We start from the raw sequence: 19,402 nt of genomic DNA, 5'->3' as shown, positions 1-19,402 counted from the left end.
TGCTTAGTTGTATAGGTGATTTTGATCAGTTTTAACAATGAATAGCCTCTCCAGTTTCCTTGAGCAGCTCTAATGAAAGTGCTTTTGAATTGTTTGCTTTTTTAATCTGCACGTTATTTTTTTGCACATCTTTCCTTTAAAGGTAAGTGCATGGATGTCATCTCAGGCCTTTGCAGGGAAAACCAAAACACAGCAAAGCACCAACAAGAATAACCCGCCCTTAGCTACAATCACTGACATATGAGAAACTCATTCTTTGTAATTTTCATTCCAGTGTAATGTACAGTGTTAATGTCAGGTGTACAATATAGTGATTCAACAGCTCTATATATTAGTTCTCATCAGGTGTACTCCTAATGCCTTTCATCTGTTTCATCCACCCCCACCCAACTCCCCTCTGATAGCCAGCAGTTGTCCTCTATAGTGAGGAATCTATTTTTGTCTCTCCCTTTTTTTTTTTTTTTTTTGGTCTTTTGTTTGGTTTCTTAAATTCCACATAGGCATGAAGTAATATGGTATTTGTCTTTGACAGATTTCACAATTTCATTTAGTATTATACTCTCTAGATCCATCCATGTCATTGCAAATGGCAAGATTTCATCTCTTTTTTATGGCTGAGCAATATTCCATTGTGTGTGTGTATACACACACATACCACCTCTTCTTTATCCATTCATCAGTCGATGGACACATGGACTGCTTCCATAGTGTAGCTTTTATAAATAATGCTGCAATAAACATAGGGGAGCATATATCCCTTTGAATTAGTGTTTTGGTATTCTTTGGGTAAATACCCAGTAGTGTGATTACTGGGTTATAGGGTAGTTCTATTTTTAATTTTTTAAGGAACCTCCATTGTGGCAGTAACAGTTTGCATTCCCACCAACAGTACCCAAGGGTTCCTTTTTCTTCACATTCTCACCAACATTTGTTGTTTCCTAAGTTTTTTATTTTAGCCATTTTGACAGGTGATTGGTGATATCCTATTGTAGTTTTGATTTGCATTTTACTGATGATGAGTGATATTGATCTTTTCACGATCTTTTCGTGTGTCGGTCATCTGGATGTCTTCTTTGGAGGAATGTGCATTTATGTCTTTTCGTGTGTCGGTCATCTGGATGTCTTCTTTGGAGGAATGTGCATTTATGTCTTCTGCCATCTTTAAATTTTCAGTGGTGAGCAGTATCAGTTCTTCACATAGCATGGATACTAACCCTTTATGAGACATGTCATTTGCAAATATCTTCTCCTGTTCAGTGGATTGCCTTTTAGTTTGTTGGTTGTTTCCTTCACTGTGCAGAAGCTTTTATTTTAATGTAGTCCCAAAAGTTTATTTTTGGTTTTATTTCTCTTGCCTCAGGAGACTTCTATAAAAATGTTGCTGCAGCTATAGTAAGAGAAATTATTGCCTGTGTTCTCTTCTAGAGTTTTTATTGTTTCAGGTCTCAGATTTAGGTCTTTAATACAGCTCAAATTTCTTTTTTGTGTGTAGTATAAGAAAGTGGTCCAATTTCATTCTTTTGCATATTGCTGGCCAGTTTTCCCCAACACCATTTGTTAAAGAGAATGTCTTTATCCCATTGCATATTCTTGCTTCCCTTTTCAAAGATTGACCATATAATTATGGATTTATTTCTCAGTTTTCTGTTCTCTTCCATTTATCTTTGTGTCCATTTTTGTGCCAGTATCATACTGCTTGATTACTACAGCTTTTTAATATAATGAAATTTGGAATTGTGCTTTGGGTATTTGGGGCCTTTTGTGGTTGAATACAAATTTTAGGGTTGTTTGTTCTTGTTCTATAAAATGCTGTTGGCATTTTGATAGGGATTACATTAAATGTGTGAATCGCTTTGGATATATAGACGTTTTAACAATATTTGTTCTTCCAGTCCATTGTGTTGTCTTCAATTTCTTTCATCAATATTTTATAGTTTAAGAATACAGGCCATTCNAGCACTGGGTGTTATGTGGAAACTAATTGGACAATAAACTATTTGTAAAAAAAAAAAAGAATACAGGCCATTCACCTCCTTGCTTAGGGATTATTATTATTTTTGGTGCAATTATAAATGAGATCTTTATTTTCTTTTTGTAGCTTTTTATTACTGGTGTGCAAAAATGTAACATATTTCTATACATGAATTTTTGTATCCTGCAACTTTATAGAATCCATTAATTCTAGTAGTTTTTTGGTGGAGTTTTCAGGTTTTATATAGATAGTATCATGTAATCTGCAAATAGTGGAAATTTTACTTCTTCCTTACCAATTTTGATGCCTTTTATTTCTTTATGTTGTCTAGTTGCTGTGGCTAGGATTTTTAGCATTATGTTGAATAAAAGTAGTGAGAGTAGACATTCTTGTCTTATTCCTGATGGGAAAGTTAAGAGCTTTCTCCCATTGAGTATGGATTTAGCTGTGGGTTTTTCATATATGGCCTTTATTGTGTTGAGGTATATTCTTTCCAAATCTACATTGTTGAGGGTTTGTTTTTTTTTGTAATCATGAATGGATGTTGTACTTTGTCAAATGCTTTTTGTGCATCCGTTGAAATGATCATTATCATTTTTATCCTTTCTATTATTGATGTATCATATTGATTAATATGCAAATATTGAACCAAACTTGCATCCCAGGAATAAATCTCACTTGATCATGATGATTTATTTAATATATTGTTAGATTCGGGTTGTTAATATTGAGGATTTCTGCATATCTTTTCATCATGGATATTTACCTATATTTCTTTCTTTTTGTTTTATCTTTATCTGGTTTAGTACGAGGGTAATGCAGGCCTCATAGAATGAATTTGGGAGTTTTCTTTCCTTTTCTATTTTTTAGGATAGTTTGAGAATAGGTATGAACTCTTCTTTAAATGTTTGATATAATTCTCTGTGAAGCCATCTGCTCATGGGCATCAATTTGTTGGAAGTTTTTAAATTACTGATTCAATTTCATTGCTGCTAATCAGTCTGCTCAAATTTTCTGCTTCTTCCTGCTTCTGGTAGTTATCATTTCTAGGAATTTATCCATTTCTTCTGGATTGGCATATAATTTTTCATAATATCTTACAGTTGTATTTCTATGATGTCAGTTGCTACTTTCATTTGTTTTTTTGTTGGAATCTTCTTTGTGCTTTGTGTTTGTTTTTGATGAGTCTGGGTAGAGGTTTATCAATTTTGCTGTCCTTTTCCAAGAACTATGTTCTGGTTTCATTGATGTGTTCTGTTTTTTTCTGTGTGTTTTTGTTTTTGTTGTTGTTGTTGGTTTCTCTATCATTTATTTCTGCTCTAATCTTCATTATGTCTATCCTTCTGCTAGTTTTAGGTTTTGTTCTTTTTCTAGCTCCTTTAGGTATAAGGTTAGGTTGTTTAAGATTTTTCTGCTTCTTGAGGTGACCAGTATTGCTATAAACTTTCCTCTTAAAACTGCTTTTGCTGTATCCTAACAATTTTGGACTGTTGTGTTTTCATTTTGTTTCCATGTATTTTTTTATATCCAATTTGATTTCCACATTGACCCATTCATTGTTTATTAGCATGCATTTTAACCTCCCTGTATTTGTGCTCTTTCCAGATTTTTCTTCTAGTGGTGTTCTAGTGTCATTGTGTTGTGATCAGAAAAGATGCATAGTATGACTTCAATCTCTTTGAATTTGTTGAGAATTGTTTTGCAACCTAATATGTGACCTACCCTGGAGAATGTTTTCTGTGAACTTGAAAAGAATGTATGTTCTGTTGTTTTAGGATGGAATGTTATGAATAAGTCTGTTAAATCTATCTGGTCCCATGTGTCATTCAAAGCCATTGCTTCCATGTTGATTTTCTGTTTTAATGGTCTATCAACGTAAGTAGGGTATTAAAGCCCCTCACCATTATTGTATTACTATCAATTAATTAGTTCCTTTATGTTTCTCATTAGCTACTTTAAGTATTTGGGTACATAAATATTTACAATTGTTATATTTTCTTGTTGGATTATTTCCTTTATTATTATATAGTATCCTTTTTTGTCTCTTGTTACAGTCTTTGTTTTAAGTAATGTTACCTCAGTTTTCTTTTGACATCTCTTTGTAGGTCTTTAGGTCTGAAGTGATTCCCTTGTAGAAAGCATATAGATGGGTCATTTTTTTTTTCATCCATTTTCTCCATTTTCTACTGAAAAATCAGCTGGTAGCTTTATGGGGTTTCTGTTGTATGTAATGATCTTTGGTTGCTTTCAAAATTCTCTATCAGGTTTTTTTTTTTTTCCATTTTAATTACTGTGTGTCTTGGTGTGGACCTCCTTAGGTTGATTTTGTTAGGGGAATATCTGTGCCTCCTGGATCTGGATGTCACTTTTATTCCCCAGATTAGGGAACTTTTCAGCTATTATTTCCTCTTATAAATTATTTGCACCCTTATCTCTCTTCTCCTCCTGGAATCCCTATAATGCAAATGTTATTATACTTGATAGAGTTCCCTAAGTCTGTTCTCATTTTGGCATATTTTTTTTTCTTTCACCTGCTTATTTCATTACTTTCCATTACTCTGTCTTCCAGGTCGCTAATTTGTTCCTCTGCTTCCTCTAGCTTGCTATTTATTCCATCTTATGTGTTTTTCATTTATTGTGTTCTTCATCTCTGATTGTTTTTTTTAATCTCTTTAAGAGTCTTGCTGATGTCCTACATGCTTTTCTTAAGTTCAGTGAGTATCTTTATGATCATTACTTTATATACTTTATCAGACATATTACTTATCTCTGTTTTATTTAGTTCTCTTGCTGTAGTTTTTTCCTGTTCCTTCATTTGGAACATATTCGTCTGTCTCCTCATTTTGTCTAACTCTCTGTGTGTTAATAAAGTCTGCTATGTCTCCTGGTTTTGAAAATGGTGGCCTTATGAAGAAGTTCTCTAGTTCCCTACAATGCAGTGTTCCTGTTCACGAGAACCTGACACTTTAGGGGGTATCTCTTGTGTATGTTGCATGTGCCCTGCTGTTGTGGGCAGTGTTTGGTCCCACCCGAGTAGGGCTTACAGTTTTAACAAGGTGCGTACAGGTCTTCTGAAATGAGACCTTCAGCCACCACCGGGACTGCGGCTGGTTAGATCTGTAAGCAAGCAAAATGTGTGGGTACCTGATTTTAACAACGTACATGTGAGCTTCTTAGGGCCTGCGCCTATGAGACCCAGGACATGCAAAATGTGCAACTTGGGAGACATGGTGGTATCAAGATTTGTACTAGTATTCTGGGAGATGGGACCCCCCCCTCCCAAGTCCAGGGACTAAGGCAAATGTGATGGGAAAGAGTAGATCTGATGAAGTGGGGAGAGGCAGGGTTTGGTGTAAGCAAGTTAGGTAGTGAATGTTGCCCCATTGCTCGTTCCCACCGAATTCTTTCAGCAATCTCTGACTCTCCAGAACATGTTTAGACCTACCCCGAAGCAAACTTCTTTACATGCCCACTGCAAAATCTGGCCTTTGCATATTTCCTCTGCCTGGAAGTACTCCTCCCTGTACTTTTTGTGGCTGTTTTCATCTCATCAGTCATGCCCCAGCTTAAATATCACCTCCACTGAGACACTTTGCCTAACTCTTCTCTACAAAATATTCTGCACATTGCCAGTGATTCTGTTCCATGGTTCTGCCTTAGTGCTTTCTTGGCACTTAATTACCCTCAGAAATCATCTTACTGATTTATTCCTGTGTTTATGTTCTGTCTTCTCCCAGTACAGTGTAAGCTTTGTTACAACAGGAATTTTGTCACTCTTCTTCACTGCTGTACCTGGACCCAGCACAGTGGCCAGCTCTTAGAATGACGTATTGGATGCCTGGCAATAGTCAGTGATAGGGTTACAGTAAGTAGAGGAGGTAGCTTTTGGAGCAGTAGGAAAATATAAAGGAAATTTCAAATCTCTGTAATCAGTGCCATGACTGGGGCAAGCACAGAGCACTATGGTGACATTTATAAGTAGTGCCCAGACCCATATTAGTGGTTCTTGGCTTCTTCAGGGAGGATGTCCTTGTAGGAAGCCTGAATGACAAGCAGCAATTACCTAGGTTGGAGGGGGTTGGGTGTTTGGGGGGAACTGAAAGTAGTCTCAGATGGAAGAACTAACAATGGCCTAAGGCAGTGGTGATAATGGTGCTTTTGTGGGATCATCAGCAGTTAATGTGGTTTAAGCCAAGCATGAAGAAGAAAGTAGAGAATGAAGACCAGCATTCAGAAGAAACTAGTGAGCTTAAATGCCTAATGTATATAGATTCATATGAAATTTGTTTGAAAACCATCAATTAAGTAATTTTTTAAAAGCCTATTTCTTGAGTGCCTACTCTGTGCAAAGAAATGTAAAAGGTTTTCTCTCTCTTGCTGTCCTGGAGAGATATTGATTAAATGGAGAGAAAAGCAGGACATAATTAAATGGTGTAGCCAGTCCTTCTGAGGCACAGGATGGTAATGGCTCTAGGGTAAAGGGTTTAGACTGCTTTGTACAAGAGACATTTGAAATCTCCAAAGCCTTGTGCTTTTCATCCAGGAAGCCCTGATATGCTGGGGGGTGACTGGTGGGAGGGGGAAGGTTGCCATGGCAGCCAGTAGTTACTCAGAAGGGAAAAAAGAGAAAGTTAATGCTAAATATTTTGCTTACAGCAATATCTGACTTCTTCTTTGAATTTTGCTCCTAAGGACTTTACTTTTAAAATATCTTGTTAAAATTATAAATCAATAAACTTAGGCAGTATATGAAATATATATGCCAGAATATGTAGGTTTAAGTATACATATATATATGTCCATGCCCAAGGTTATTTCATATATTTGCACAAATAAATGTATATATTTGATGTATATTAGATGAATGGTTTTCCCATACCTCAAAGAGTACTTGAGGAACTTAAGTATCAAAAAACATTTCAACAGTTAATTCATTACATTAATAAATTTGTTAGGTAAAAATAGAAGGAAATTATTATTATAACACATATAACAATTATAATTAAGCAATAAATTGTAGAGCTGTGTAAAGTGTGGATCTCCTGCAGAAAAAGACCATGAGGGCAAGAAAAATTGCTTTTCCAGGAACACCTCACTGTTTTGCACATGAACAAGGCTCGGTAACCATCTTTTATATCTCTTCCTTGAAGAAATGGGTGAATAAATGGATAGAAAGGCAACCAAGGAAGACATGTGCACTGCAGAATCTCTGAGCAGGAAAAAAAAAAAAAGAAAGAAAGAAGGTTGTGTCATTATGTTTTCTTGAATGGAGTCTAAGGATCACAGTGGTAGATGACTGTGATGTGGTCCAAAGGAAAGCTAGAGGTATCAGGGTTTCTTCACCTTCATGGTCAACACAGGTACTCTTTTGGATTATATTCAGAAAAGGTATACCTTGCAGAGAAGAATGAACCTGAAAAAGTAGTTTGATAGAACTTATAACCCTGGGATCTATAGAACATAAAACTAAGCCAGTGTTCCAAGAAGCTGGGCATTTTTTTTCTTTGAAACATTTATAACCTTGTGCTTATTGGCACTACTATAAATTTAGTTTTCAATTTTAGCAAAACCATCAATGCCCTTGTCAATCATTTTACTTATTATTAGCTAGTGCCCTTTTCTATTCCTCATTTAGTTCTTCAAAATCTTCAGCTCTCATTTTTGGCAGATGTTCTTGCCCTCTAACTTCACCTCAATGAGAAAATACAAGTATCCAAAAATAATGAGCCTAACATTCAAGACTGGCACATACAAACTCACTTGTGTCATTAGATATATTGTCTTACTTTCCCCAGGCTCAAGTGAAGTCACTGATCCTGTCCTATATGGGCTCTAGGTTCTATCTTCTTCAATATCTCTTTCAATCCTGTAGCATGAGTTGTCCGAACTGTATTTTTAGCCTTTCAAAAAGTCCCACTTTCTGAGAAAAACATGGAATTCACCTATTTTAAGAGTCCAGTTCTAGTTACCTTCTTATATTTGTCCTTTCGTTTACCAGTAAGTGTAGATTGTGCAGGAAAACACTTGTACAAGATTAAGGAGAGAAGAATGGGGCTAAGGCAGGAAAGTGGGGGAAGGACGCACAGTATTAAAATAAGGCATCGTACTGGATGGGAGAAGATATTTATAAGGGTTATTATCCAAAATACATGAAGAATTTCTACAACTCAACATCCCCCAAAATGGATAGGGGACCTGAATAGACATTTTTCCAAAGAAGACATACAAAATGGCCAACAGACATAAATCATCATGGAAATGCAAACCAAAAACTACAATAAGATCACTTTATATCTGTCAGAATGGCTAGTATCAAAAAGACAAAAAAATGACAAGTGTTTGTGAGGATGTGGAACAAAAAGGACCCTCATGCACTATTAATGAGAAAGCAAATTGGTACTGCCACTGTGGAAAACAGTATGGAGATTTCATTCCTTAAAAAATTAACAATAAAAATACTATATGATTTAGTAATTTTACAACTGGGTATTTTCCCAAAGAAAACAAAAGTATGAACTCAAAAAGACATATTAACCCTGTGTTTATTGCAGTATTATTTAAAATAGTTGAAGTGGAAGCAACCTGTGTCAACTGATAGGTGACTGGATAAAGAAAATGTGTATGCACACACACCGTGGACTATAACAGAGCCATAAAAAGGAATGACATATTGCCATTTGCAACACCGAATGGACATAGAGGATATTATGCTAAATCTGACAGAGAAAAACAAATACCATTTCATTTCACTTTGTGGAATCTCAAAGGAAAAAAAAACAGAAACAGACCCATAAATACAGAAAATAAACTAATGGCCGCCAGAGAGAAGAGGGGTGGATAAGAAAAATGGGTAAAGAGAAATAGAAGGTATAGGCTCCCAGCTATGGAATGCATAAGTCATAGAGATGAAAGGTACAGAATAGGGAATATAGTCAATGGTATTGTACTGGCATTGAATGGTGACATAGGGTAGTACACTTGTGAGCATAGCATGGAGTTGTTGAATCACTAATGTTGTACAACTCTAATGTAACATTGTATGTCAATTGTACTTCAATTTAAAAAAAAGATCAGATATATGTGCTGATTTAATCACTTCTGATTTGCACATCAACATTCACGATCTATTCCCTCCCTACCCATTCTCTTTAAATGGTTTTCAAATATAAATATCACCCTTGCTGCCAAACCCAATAGGTGCCTCCAATGATCTTCAGCATCTGCAGTATTTGACAAATTGACTACTTTCTTCTTTAAATTTCTCATTTGATTTGATGACCTCCTTATTTCCTGATTTTTCTTAGCTCTTTCATATGACTCTTTCTGAATATCTTGAAAATCCTGTTTACCTTTCCTGTATCTGTGTGCCCATGGATTCTGGCCTCTACTTTCTTCCTATTCTTATTTGAAATTTGTTCCTTATATCTTTTTAATTCAAGTTCATAGCTTTAATCATCATGAGCCCCTATTGATGTCTTTAAACCTCATTTCAAGTCCAGAATCATATCTACAACTCTCTTCTGGGGAATTTCTCTGAAATTTCCCATATGCACTTCAAATTTGTAACCAAATTAATTATTTTTCCTTGCCACATGTTACATCTTGACTAATGGAATCAATATTCCCAATAATCTAGGAAATATCTTTAAAATTCTTCCATATCCTTAAAGCTAATTGATAATCAAGTTATTTCATGTTTATCTTATTACTGTATACTGATATCTTCCCTCTCCATTCTCATGGCCATTGCCTTAATTCAAGGTTCTTGTTAATTTATTCGCTAAATGATTTTTCTACCTTTAGATTTGAATCTTTCTTACTCTAACCAGAGAGGAATTTCCAGAACATACAGGCAGATATTTAGCTCTCAAAATTAACTTAATATGTGCTACTCACTGTTATTGATGATGGGGGAATCACAGAAATAAGTGTTCAGAAAACAGTGATTCATTTATTCCTTACACCTACTAATACTAGATGAAGTAGGTTCACCTATTACTTGGATAAGTAACTCTGCCTCTCAAACCCCAGTTTCCTCCTCAAGATAAAAAGGATAATACAATCTCCTTCAGAAGGTTCCTATGCAAATTATAGATTGTGTAGTAGTATAGTCAGTAACCTTCTAGCACCCAGAATGTATTTAATAGATATGTACTTGTCATAATTAGTAATGAAGCAGTTTAGGCTCTTAGATGATTCAAGGGCATTAGTTGGGCTACCAGAATTAAAAGGGTATGGAATGTTTTCAAAACAAAAGAATTCATGATTGCAGTGGCCTGCAAGGTCATCTTTAAGCCATTACATGTCATTCCACAACATCTCTCTGTCAATGACTTCCTTTTGCAGGCACATACCTATTGCATATTCCTCTATAAAATAACCCATTTTTGTCAAAGGTTCTTAAATTTAGCCAGAAGAGAATTTGAATTATATAGCTGAAATTGTCCATAGGCCTCCTTTGCTCCAAATCTTTAACAGTATGAGAATTATTTAATTTTTGAGATAGTACCATTCTTCAATGCTGGAGTTGGCACTGAAACACAAGGCTCTCTCTATACCACTACAGATGCTTCTCTCTACAACAGAAGACTAGCCTGAAGAGATGGTGCATGGGACAAGTAGAGCATACTAGCTATAAAAGTCCAGAGAAGAAACTTCCTGAAGCAAGCAGGGTTGCATGGAGGGAGGATGACAGAGACTACAGGCTGCTACCACTTTCCCCTATTTAGTGAGCAGCTATAATTAAATTTAAATTTGTATTTTTACTAAATTAAGTTTATATTCACTAAATTTATATTTTTAAATTTTATGTATTTTTTTAGAATAGAATATTTATCTGCCAGTTCTATCCCTTTGGATCTGGAAGATATATGTAGATTCAAGTGACTGCACAGATGACAGCTTTTAACTATTACAAGAAACTCCTCTGTGGCCTTAGAAACTCCTTCCATTTGTTTTTTCTCAAGCCCAGTTGCTCAGTCCCTCCCCAGGTGAACAAAATGACCTGCCTCCTGATGGCAGTGCACACAGCATGCCAGAGTAAAGAAGGTAACCTTGACAAGTCTGTTAGGAAGCAGTGGTCTGAGACTGCATCTCCAAGTCAGTGACACCTGTTTTCTCTTCCAGATTCTGGTCATGTCAGAACATAGAGCAAACAACACTATCACTGCAGTGACTTGTCAGCTCACTGACATTATCTGTGCTCCAGCCTCCACAGAAGCAGCTGAGAACATACATAGTCTGTGCTAGTCAAAACAGCAGGCTTTACTAAGATACAGGGAGAAAACTATTCTACTTAAGAGGATGGTTTATAAAATCAAATGGTCTGAGTTCTAATCACATCTCTGCTGCTTACTAGTTTGAGTAACCATAACTGAATTACTTAGCCTTTCTAGTACTCAATGTCCTTATCTTAAAATGGGGTTTATAAGATATATAAAGGAAATAACAGAATGCCTCATGCTTATTACATGTTAAAGGTACTATAATTTGGATTTTATTTGTCTATTCATTTAATATACAGAATTGGCTTTTCTCCAGTCAGATATCACACAATGCTGGTGAATGACAAGTTTGATTCGTGTCTTTAGAACACCTACCATGGGGCGCCTGGGTGGCTTAGTCGGTTAAGCGTCCCACTTTCGCTTAGGTCATGATCTCGCGGTTCATGGGTTCGAGCCCCGCGTAGGGCTCTGTGCTGACTGCCAGCTCAGAGCCTGGAGCCTGTTTCAGAGTCTGTGTCTCCCTCTCTCTCTGACCCTCCCCTGCTCACGCTGTCTCTCTCTCTCTCTCTCTTAGAAATAAAAAAACAAAAACAAAAACAAAACATAGAACACCTACCAGAGTGGAGGACGGGGACCTTCTACTATCCGAGTTACTCTGATATACTTGACTCCATTACCATATCTATCCTCAGAATGGTTGAATTCTCCTTTGAGCATATTTTATTAAATGTGTCATAAAAGCATTTTCCTACACAAGTCTCTTTCCGCCACCCACCCCCAAAAGCCACAGCATGTTTAATCAGTGGGGGTGGAGTTACCTTCTCTCCTGTGTACTCCTGTTTCACTTCCTCTGTTGTTTTCCTCACCTTTCTCCTGTATAGCCTCTTAAATTTCTTATTTTCCTTCATTGTCCTATTTTCTTCCCCTACATTTTCTTCTCCTTGTTGTCCTTCTTTAAATCGTCACCAGCAAGTATTCTACCTGTCCCTTAGGTTTTTCAGAAGTAATTCCAAGACTCTGTTCCATGAACTGTTTGCTGCTCCCCAAGCCTGAGTATGATTTTTCCTTTTTAAATTCCTAAGCGTTTGGTTTTTATCACTCAGTGTTTCATTACAATTAATACTTTTCTTACTCTGTACCAAGAATAAGTTTCATGGGCACACAAACAGGGCTTCTTTCACCTCTGTGTCTCCTACACATGGAATCATTATCAAGTTGGCTTCAAAACCTTGCTTCTACTATATCCTACTCCTCCTTCCAATTAATGCAATGTTTGCCTTAGGGACTCAATTTTTCTTAGTTTATCCCTCTCTTATAATATGTGACTATCCACACAACCTAAATTTGCTCTTGTGGTCAGATCTTGGTCTTTTAGAGTAACATCTAATTCAGCAAAATTTCCAATTCACTTAACCGATTGTGATCTAAGTGCAAGCCATGCTGAGTTAGGGAGGTAGATCATGGAATCATAGATATTAGAGACAATTAGTGTTGTAAGGAAGTCAGACATTATTACTTCTAAAGCATTCCCGTGATATGGGACACAGAGACATTTTAATGGATACTTACAGTGATGAGTTTATTCACGTATAACAGAATTCCAGGCTATGATGTGTAGATTTCACTGGGTACAAGTCACTAATATTAAGAAGAAAGTATTCCCCCTATATTTTCTCTCTTGTCTCAATTCTGGCCTTGCAAAAACATTTAGAATATGCCCTTCCCACCCTTTTCTTCCATAAGACAGCTCTTTTAATACTGGAAGACATAAATGATGTCTTCCACTCATGGCTTTACCACTAATTATATTCAGAAGATACTGCTGTCTTATTTTCAGAGGAAGGTCTTTATCTTGAGGAATGTTAAACTGAAAAAAAAAAAAAAGACTCAGAAGAAAAATAAGCAGATGGTTCCATTTTGCTTTGTTCTTACAGAGTAATGTGTAACCCAAAAAAGCACCTATAAAACAGATAAATAGCAACAACGACAATGAAACTTTGGTTGTAAGATCATTATTTTTCTAACCACAGAGTATGCATAACTGCTTAACCGTAGTAGACATTAATGGTTTTTGTTTTGTTTTGTTTTAAATTATGCTTGTTACTCCCTCTGCTAGGATAAGGGCAGATAGTTGAGCCATTAAATTTTAATTTCTTTGATAAACAAGCAAAAATATAAAAGGCTGACATATACCCTTTGCAATGTCATTACTAGCATTGTCTACTTCCTAGGAAATAGCTTCCCTTGGTGACTCATTCAAAATACATCTTCCCTGCCTTCTATCCTCTTATGAATAGTTGCAATATATTTATTCACTGTAGATCCTCAATAAATATTTACTAAACTAGAATAGTTCAGGTGAACACTAGCAAGAAGAGTAGTGTAATATATCTCCTTTTTGTGTGTTTAAGGTGGGCAACCCTAAATTGACAAAGAAAGAGGAAGTATCATCTGGATCAAATAAATAATGCTCCAGGGAAGAGGAAACCAATGGAACTTAGAAATAATTTCTGCACATGGGCTTCATTCCACAGTTGTGCTCTGCATGGTAACATAATGACCATACTTATTTGGACACCAGTGTCCTTTATCTATAAAAATCAAGGGAGATGATATAAATCAAGGAGGAAGATGATATTGAAGGTTCTATCCCCAGTTTTCAATGATTTATCAAACTCACTGTTAGTTTTTCCCCTTTCTCTCTTCATGCCTGCTCACTCTTATTTGAATTTTTATGTCCCGTTTCCAAGAGTATTACCAACATTCACCCAACTACCCCTCATCCTCCATACTCTATACCCTAGCCACTTAAAAGTCCTTTTGTTTTCCCAAACGCATCATTCCGTCTTGTCTGGATACACTTGGAAGGAATGTTTCACACCTGTTTAAAGTTTAACTTTCACTGTCCTTGACATAAAGCATTAGCTACAACCTCCACCCTATATATCTTCATCCTTTGTCCTCAGAAACAGCACTTCTTGAGGATAAAAAGCAATCATGTTAATTTTGTATTCTCAGAATATAACTATAGCAGTGATATATTTGTTGAATGAATTGAATTCACAAATAAAGTCACAGAATCACTAATGTTATCTTCTCAGAGTTGTATAACAGATTGCTGTGAGAAAATTTCCTACTGACCTTACTTCACTACACCTGTGCCATCTTTGAGAAAGCTATGAAATATTGGCATAAACAATTAAAACAAAGGCTCACTTACCAAACTAATTTTTGATGCAATCTTATTTGTAGTGTTTACTTGCTAGATGATCTAAGAAATTTGAGAGTCCATTTATCTACCTATCTTGAAAAGTCCTTATTGACTTGATTTTTAGGGACATTCGTCTTTCCTTCATCATAAAGGTTCCCTGAGCCTAAGTTTTCTTCTCAGTGGGGACTTGCAATACCCATTAATTTAGCCACTAGGTTCTATATCTGATGTTTGGAATGCATAATGAATGCATTTGCAAATTAGTAGGGTGAATATTTTGCAATTATGAAAGCAATTAATATTTTGTTTGTGTCAGAAGAAAAAACCTTTCTGTAATCAGGCATGCAATAACAAGAAATGTACACCTATGCCTAAGCTGTAGCTGTATGTAAAGAGAATCATTTCAGACAAATAATGCAAATGATCCAATTCATGGACAATTTAAGTACAGTAAACTAACTTGGAAAATGTCTTCATCTTTTCTGAGACCAGTTACCATACAGCCTGTCCTCATGAAAAAGGAAATATTTACTGTCTCCATGAGGTATTTTACAACATTAAGATTCTGTTTGTGGCTTTTTTAAACCTCCCCTGGAAAATTACAAGTGAGATTAAAAGGAACTCTGACAGCCTGGGGAGGAATTGATAGATGACCTGCCATATTTAAGACAGCCAGCTCTCTGCTAAGGTCAGCCCTCACATACCGAGAAGACAAAAGCAAAACATGAGGTCCAGGGAGAGTCGGGAGGCTGAAAGAACAAAGTGTGTTGACATCAGTGATCTCGAGCCCTGGCCTAAGGGAAAAGACTATTCTTTTATGTATGTACATATATATACTTCTTAAATGTTTCCTTGCACATTTATTATATAGACAGGTACATAATTATATATATTTATATAATTTTTGTGTGATCTATATATAGTACTGTGTGTGTGTGTGTGTGCGCGCATGTCCACCCACATGGTGGTAAAAAACAAAATGCAGTGATTATTCCATGTCCTTGACTTATCCTTACAGGAGATTTCTGCTCCACATCCTGATCTAGTTGAGCTTATACATTTACCTTTCTGAATGAGTTTGTCAGAGTGATACTGGGATCAACCCAAGACAGATTTTGGTGGAGAGTTACCATTAACTAAAATCATCTAAATCAGGATGGCAGGCCCAAGTGCTGGTCTTGAGGCAGCTGAGCAATAAATTGCCCTCTGGGTGCCTAAGCCTGCCAACCACCAGTCATTAGAAGTTCAGGGTTTCCATGGATACCTCATCCTGGGTACAGGTGAAATGATAACTCTTCAGAAGCCCTTTGCACAAACAGGATGGCTTATAGTTAAGTGGAGGTTAGCCTAATTAGTTACCAGAGGGAAGCAGGTTTCTATGAATGGCTTCTAAAGCCCACTTTAATTAAAGGTCAAAAAAGGATGAGAAGTGAAATTGTAGAAGAAAGTAAAGGAAAATTTTAAAACTCCGATCTGATTTTATTGCTCCTCTGATACTACTGAATGATGCCCTGCTGCCTAAGACAGAAATTCTCAGATTTCTGTTTCTTAACAGACAAGGTGTTTCTTTTTAAATTAGGAGTGCGGTGGGGTTCTGTGGGCATTTCAGTGATAGACGTCTATTTTTGCCTGCCCAGAAGACCTTCTCCCCCTTTTGGAAATAGTATCTCCATATCCCTTGGAACAGCTATCCTTTTTCTATTTATCAGCCCAATAATTTTGATGAGATTGACCCTACTTCTAGCCCCAAGGGTAAACAAATAGCCCAGGCTTGGATATTCAGAGATTGCATCTCCCTATGTGAATTTTTGATTGATTGTGAAATTAAATATGACCTAAACAAGACTATCCACCTGCCCCCCTCAAAATTTTGCTAGCACTATTCAGAATTAATCAGATAGAAATAGCTAAATTTGTGAGGTTCAAGTGCCTACCTCAGGATAAAGTCAATAGAAAAGTAAGAAAAACAAAAATATAAAGATTCTGATGATATTCTTAGGGGCTCTGAATCTAGTTATGCCTGAAGCCAACTGAATTGAGTTTTTTCAGTTAAAGGACCAAATAAATTCATTTTTGTATGCTTTTATTGTTGTTTGAACCAATATATACGGAGTTCTATAAGAACTGAATGGGTTCTGACTAATATACTTGTCCAGTTTTTATTTCAGCAAATATTATCAAATGATGTAAAGTATTACTGGGACTTCTTTCTGATCCCCTCAGGTTATCAATAACTATAGGAAATACTCTGGAAAGACACCACAGTTGGAAACAAAGATAGATTTCACATGGCTGCATTCAATGAAAGTCTGCTTCCTGGTGCCAGGCATTCATATTTTGCATCAAATTTCAGACTAGCTAGATATTATTTGCTTCCAGAAGTATTTTTAAGGAATCTAAAAAGAAAATTAATTTTTGGTGTGCCAAGAAAACAGCGAGCAGGATACTCTTTTCTGATGAGTCTTAAAGGGCTACTCTGTTTGACTGCTTATGAAATAAAATTATTATACCTGATTCCCATTTCCTACCTAGACAATGGACATTTTCTGAACTGCAGAATATTCCAACATGCTGCCACTAAACTATGGTAAATGAATTTAAAGATTAAAGCAACGTAATACACTGTGGAAATCCAGTCCTGATTTCCACAGATCCAAGGTAGTCATGGCTGAAATTCTTAGGCTGTCTTGTGGCGTAGATCAAGTGGGAGAAGAAATTTGTTTCTGGTTGGCAAGGGACTATCCCAGAGAATCAGGAATTGATGTCTAGGAGATAAAGCAGAAATGACTGTATAAGGATAGCAAAGAGGTGAAACTGCATCATGGCATCTCCAATGTTAGCATTCTTTCAGACCACCTGGGCACTGAATGACAAGCTAATATAACAGAGATAATCTCAATGCCAAAGACCAACCTGTGGGGTAGTCACTAGTGTCCACAGTGACCTAGAAGCAGATACCAATCCCTTCTCTACAACCCTTTCTTAATATTGATGGAATGAGGAGGGAAAGAGTGAGAGGAAGGTGAATTAGCATTCCCTTACTTTGACAGGAATCTCATTTGGGATCCATGAAACCTCAGCCCAAGCTTTTGAAGATAGAACTCTGAACCAGACAGTGGCAAATCATAACACCTAGACTTGGTTAAATATTAACCTGAAATAGGACAACCTTAAACTAGGACTGATTAAAAAGACAAAGAACAGGATTGATACTTTTTGGAAGGAATAGAGATAGTGGTAATTGTCCATATTAAATTTCCTATGCCAGTTTAAAATGGGTAGGGACTTGAAAAAGCTGTTCAATACAATCTTCCCATTGAAGTGCAGACACTAAAAGAAGAATGAAGAAAGGAAGGGGTGGAAGAGGAAAAACTAAACCTATTATTACCATCAATTCATTAAAGTAGTTAATTTTCAAAAAAATTTTTCTGTAATGTTTTATTTATTTCTGAGAGAGAGAGAGAGAGGCAGCGTGATGAGGGTCAGATGAGGGTCAGAGAGAGAGGGAGACACAGAATTCGAAGCAGGCTCCAGGCTCTGAGCTAGCTGTCAGCACAGAGCCTGACATGGGGCTCGAACTCACGAATGCAAGATCATCACCTGAGCTGACATTGGATGCTCAACTGACTGAGCCACCCAGGCGCCCCTAAAGTAGTTAATTTTCAAAGCAAAATGTCAAATGAGATGGAAAGAACTAATATCAGAAAAAGATGTAATTTCACATAGGTAAATGTAAAAAATCACCTACATAGTCCTTTTGTTTTCTATTTCATGGCAAAATGGGGCAGATTTCATCATGGGCTAGCATTTGGAAACAATACAGACTTGCATGATGCTTCTGTGGTTCCTGCCTATTTACCTTTTCAGAATCATCTCACTTTGCCCCTGGACTTTTGGCTCAAAATAATACCAAATAATATATATTTTCTTGAATTATGCTTTGCTTGTCTTCCCTCCATTCTTTCTCTACCTCCTCTTTCCTTAGCTGGAATTATCTTTCTTTTCTTGTCAGCCTTAACAATGAATTATCATAGATCAGGACAGAATGAAATGTCAGTCTCATTGTGATGCATTCTTGACCCCTCCAAGATGACTTAAAACTTCTTGTTATGTGCATCCTTCTACATGGCATTTATCACATTTCTTTCCATATTTGTTTTCATATGGATTAACTTCAAGTTACACTCTTTGAAGAACGGGAGAAGCCTAATGGTTATAAGCCTGAATTCTTATACTTAAGAGTTCAGATGAAATCTTACAAACATGAATTCAAATGTTTGTTCAAATTCTTGCTCAGTCTCTTGCTAGTTAGTGTCATTAGGCAGACTACATGTTATTCATTTTTACCCAGAATTCAGTATAGTGCTTACCGTATTGTGTAGGTATTAAAATTATGAGTGAATTTATGTGAACAAATACATTGAAGATACTAAGATAACCTTCACCTTGAATAAGGGAAAAACATCACTGAATAATTTGTAAAATTTTGTTTCTTTTCCAAGTGGAATTATATCTGTTGGAATGTAGCATAAGTAATAGAGTTTGGTGCTTACTGATTGGGAGCTGTGATTCTGGGTATATTTCCTCCCTCCAACATGAGCTATATTGTAGTGAAAAGAATTACATTGACCTTTCATGTAAGGAGAGAATTAGAAATATTGACACATTTCCCTTTGCAACCTTTTTAATGGTTGTCAGTCCATGTATGACTTATCATGACATTTATCCTAGATCCAAAGAAATATAAAATAGCTCATATAGGGCCGCTGATAATGATGGAAGAAGAAATTCCATTGAGCTTAGTCAAAGAACTAGAAATTGAAGGGAACTTGGAAGTTATCCAGATACAGGACTCGAGATCTCCAGAAATTAAGTGACTCATTCTAGATCATGCAAGAAATTAATGGCAGAGCTAACAGGAGCCCCTCTGTCTCCTGATACCATGTTCAATGCATAATGACATGAACGTGATAAGCGAGTGCTTCCCTCTTGCCT

The 19,402-nt window shown here is 36.4% G+C and overlaps 1 protein-coding gene and 1 long non-coding RNA gene across 2 annotated transcripts in view; one reads left to right on the top strand and one right to left on the bottom strand.

Annotated features, from left to right (window-relative positions):
* Positions 1 to 14,268, top strand: part of LOC144242650 (uncharacterized) — a 162,752-nt gene extending 148,484 nt beyond the window's left edge. The window contains exon 3 of the long non-coding RNA XR_013338406.1: positions 13,608 to 14,268. This is a non-coding gene — a long non-coding RNA (uncharacterized LOC144242650). The remainder of the gene's footprint in view (positions 1 to 13,607) is intronic.
* The window catches only part of RIT2 (Ras like without CAAX 2), a 381,589-nt gene that overhangs the window by 7,818 nt on the left and 354,369 nt on the right, over positions 1 to 19,402 (bottom strand). The window lies entirely within an intron of this gene.

Source organism: Crocuta crocuta, unplaced genomic scaffold (assembly GCF_008692635.1).
Source record: "Crocuta crocuta isolate KB4526 unplaced genomic scaffold, BGI_CrCroc_1.0 scaffold36, whole genome shotgun sequence".
In the NCBI taxonomy this organism is placed as follows: domain Eukaryota; kingdom Metazoa; phylum Chordata; class Mammalia; order Carnivora; family Hyaenidae; genus Crocuta; species Crocuta crocuta.
Note: the sequence above shows the minus strand (reverse complement) of the source record. Positions and strands in the feature narration are given on the sequence as shown.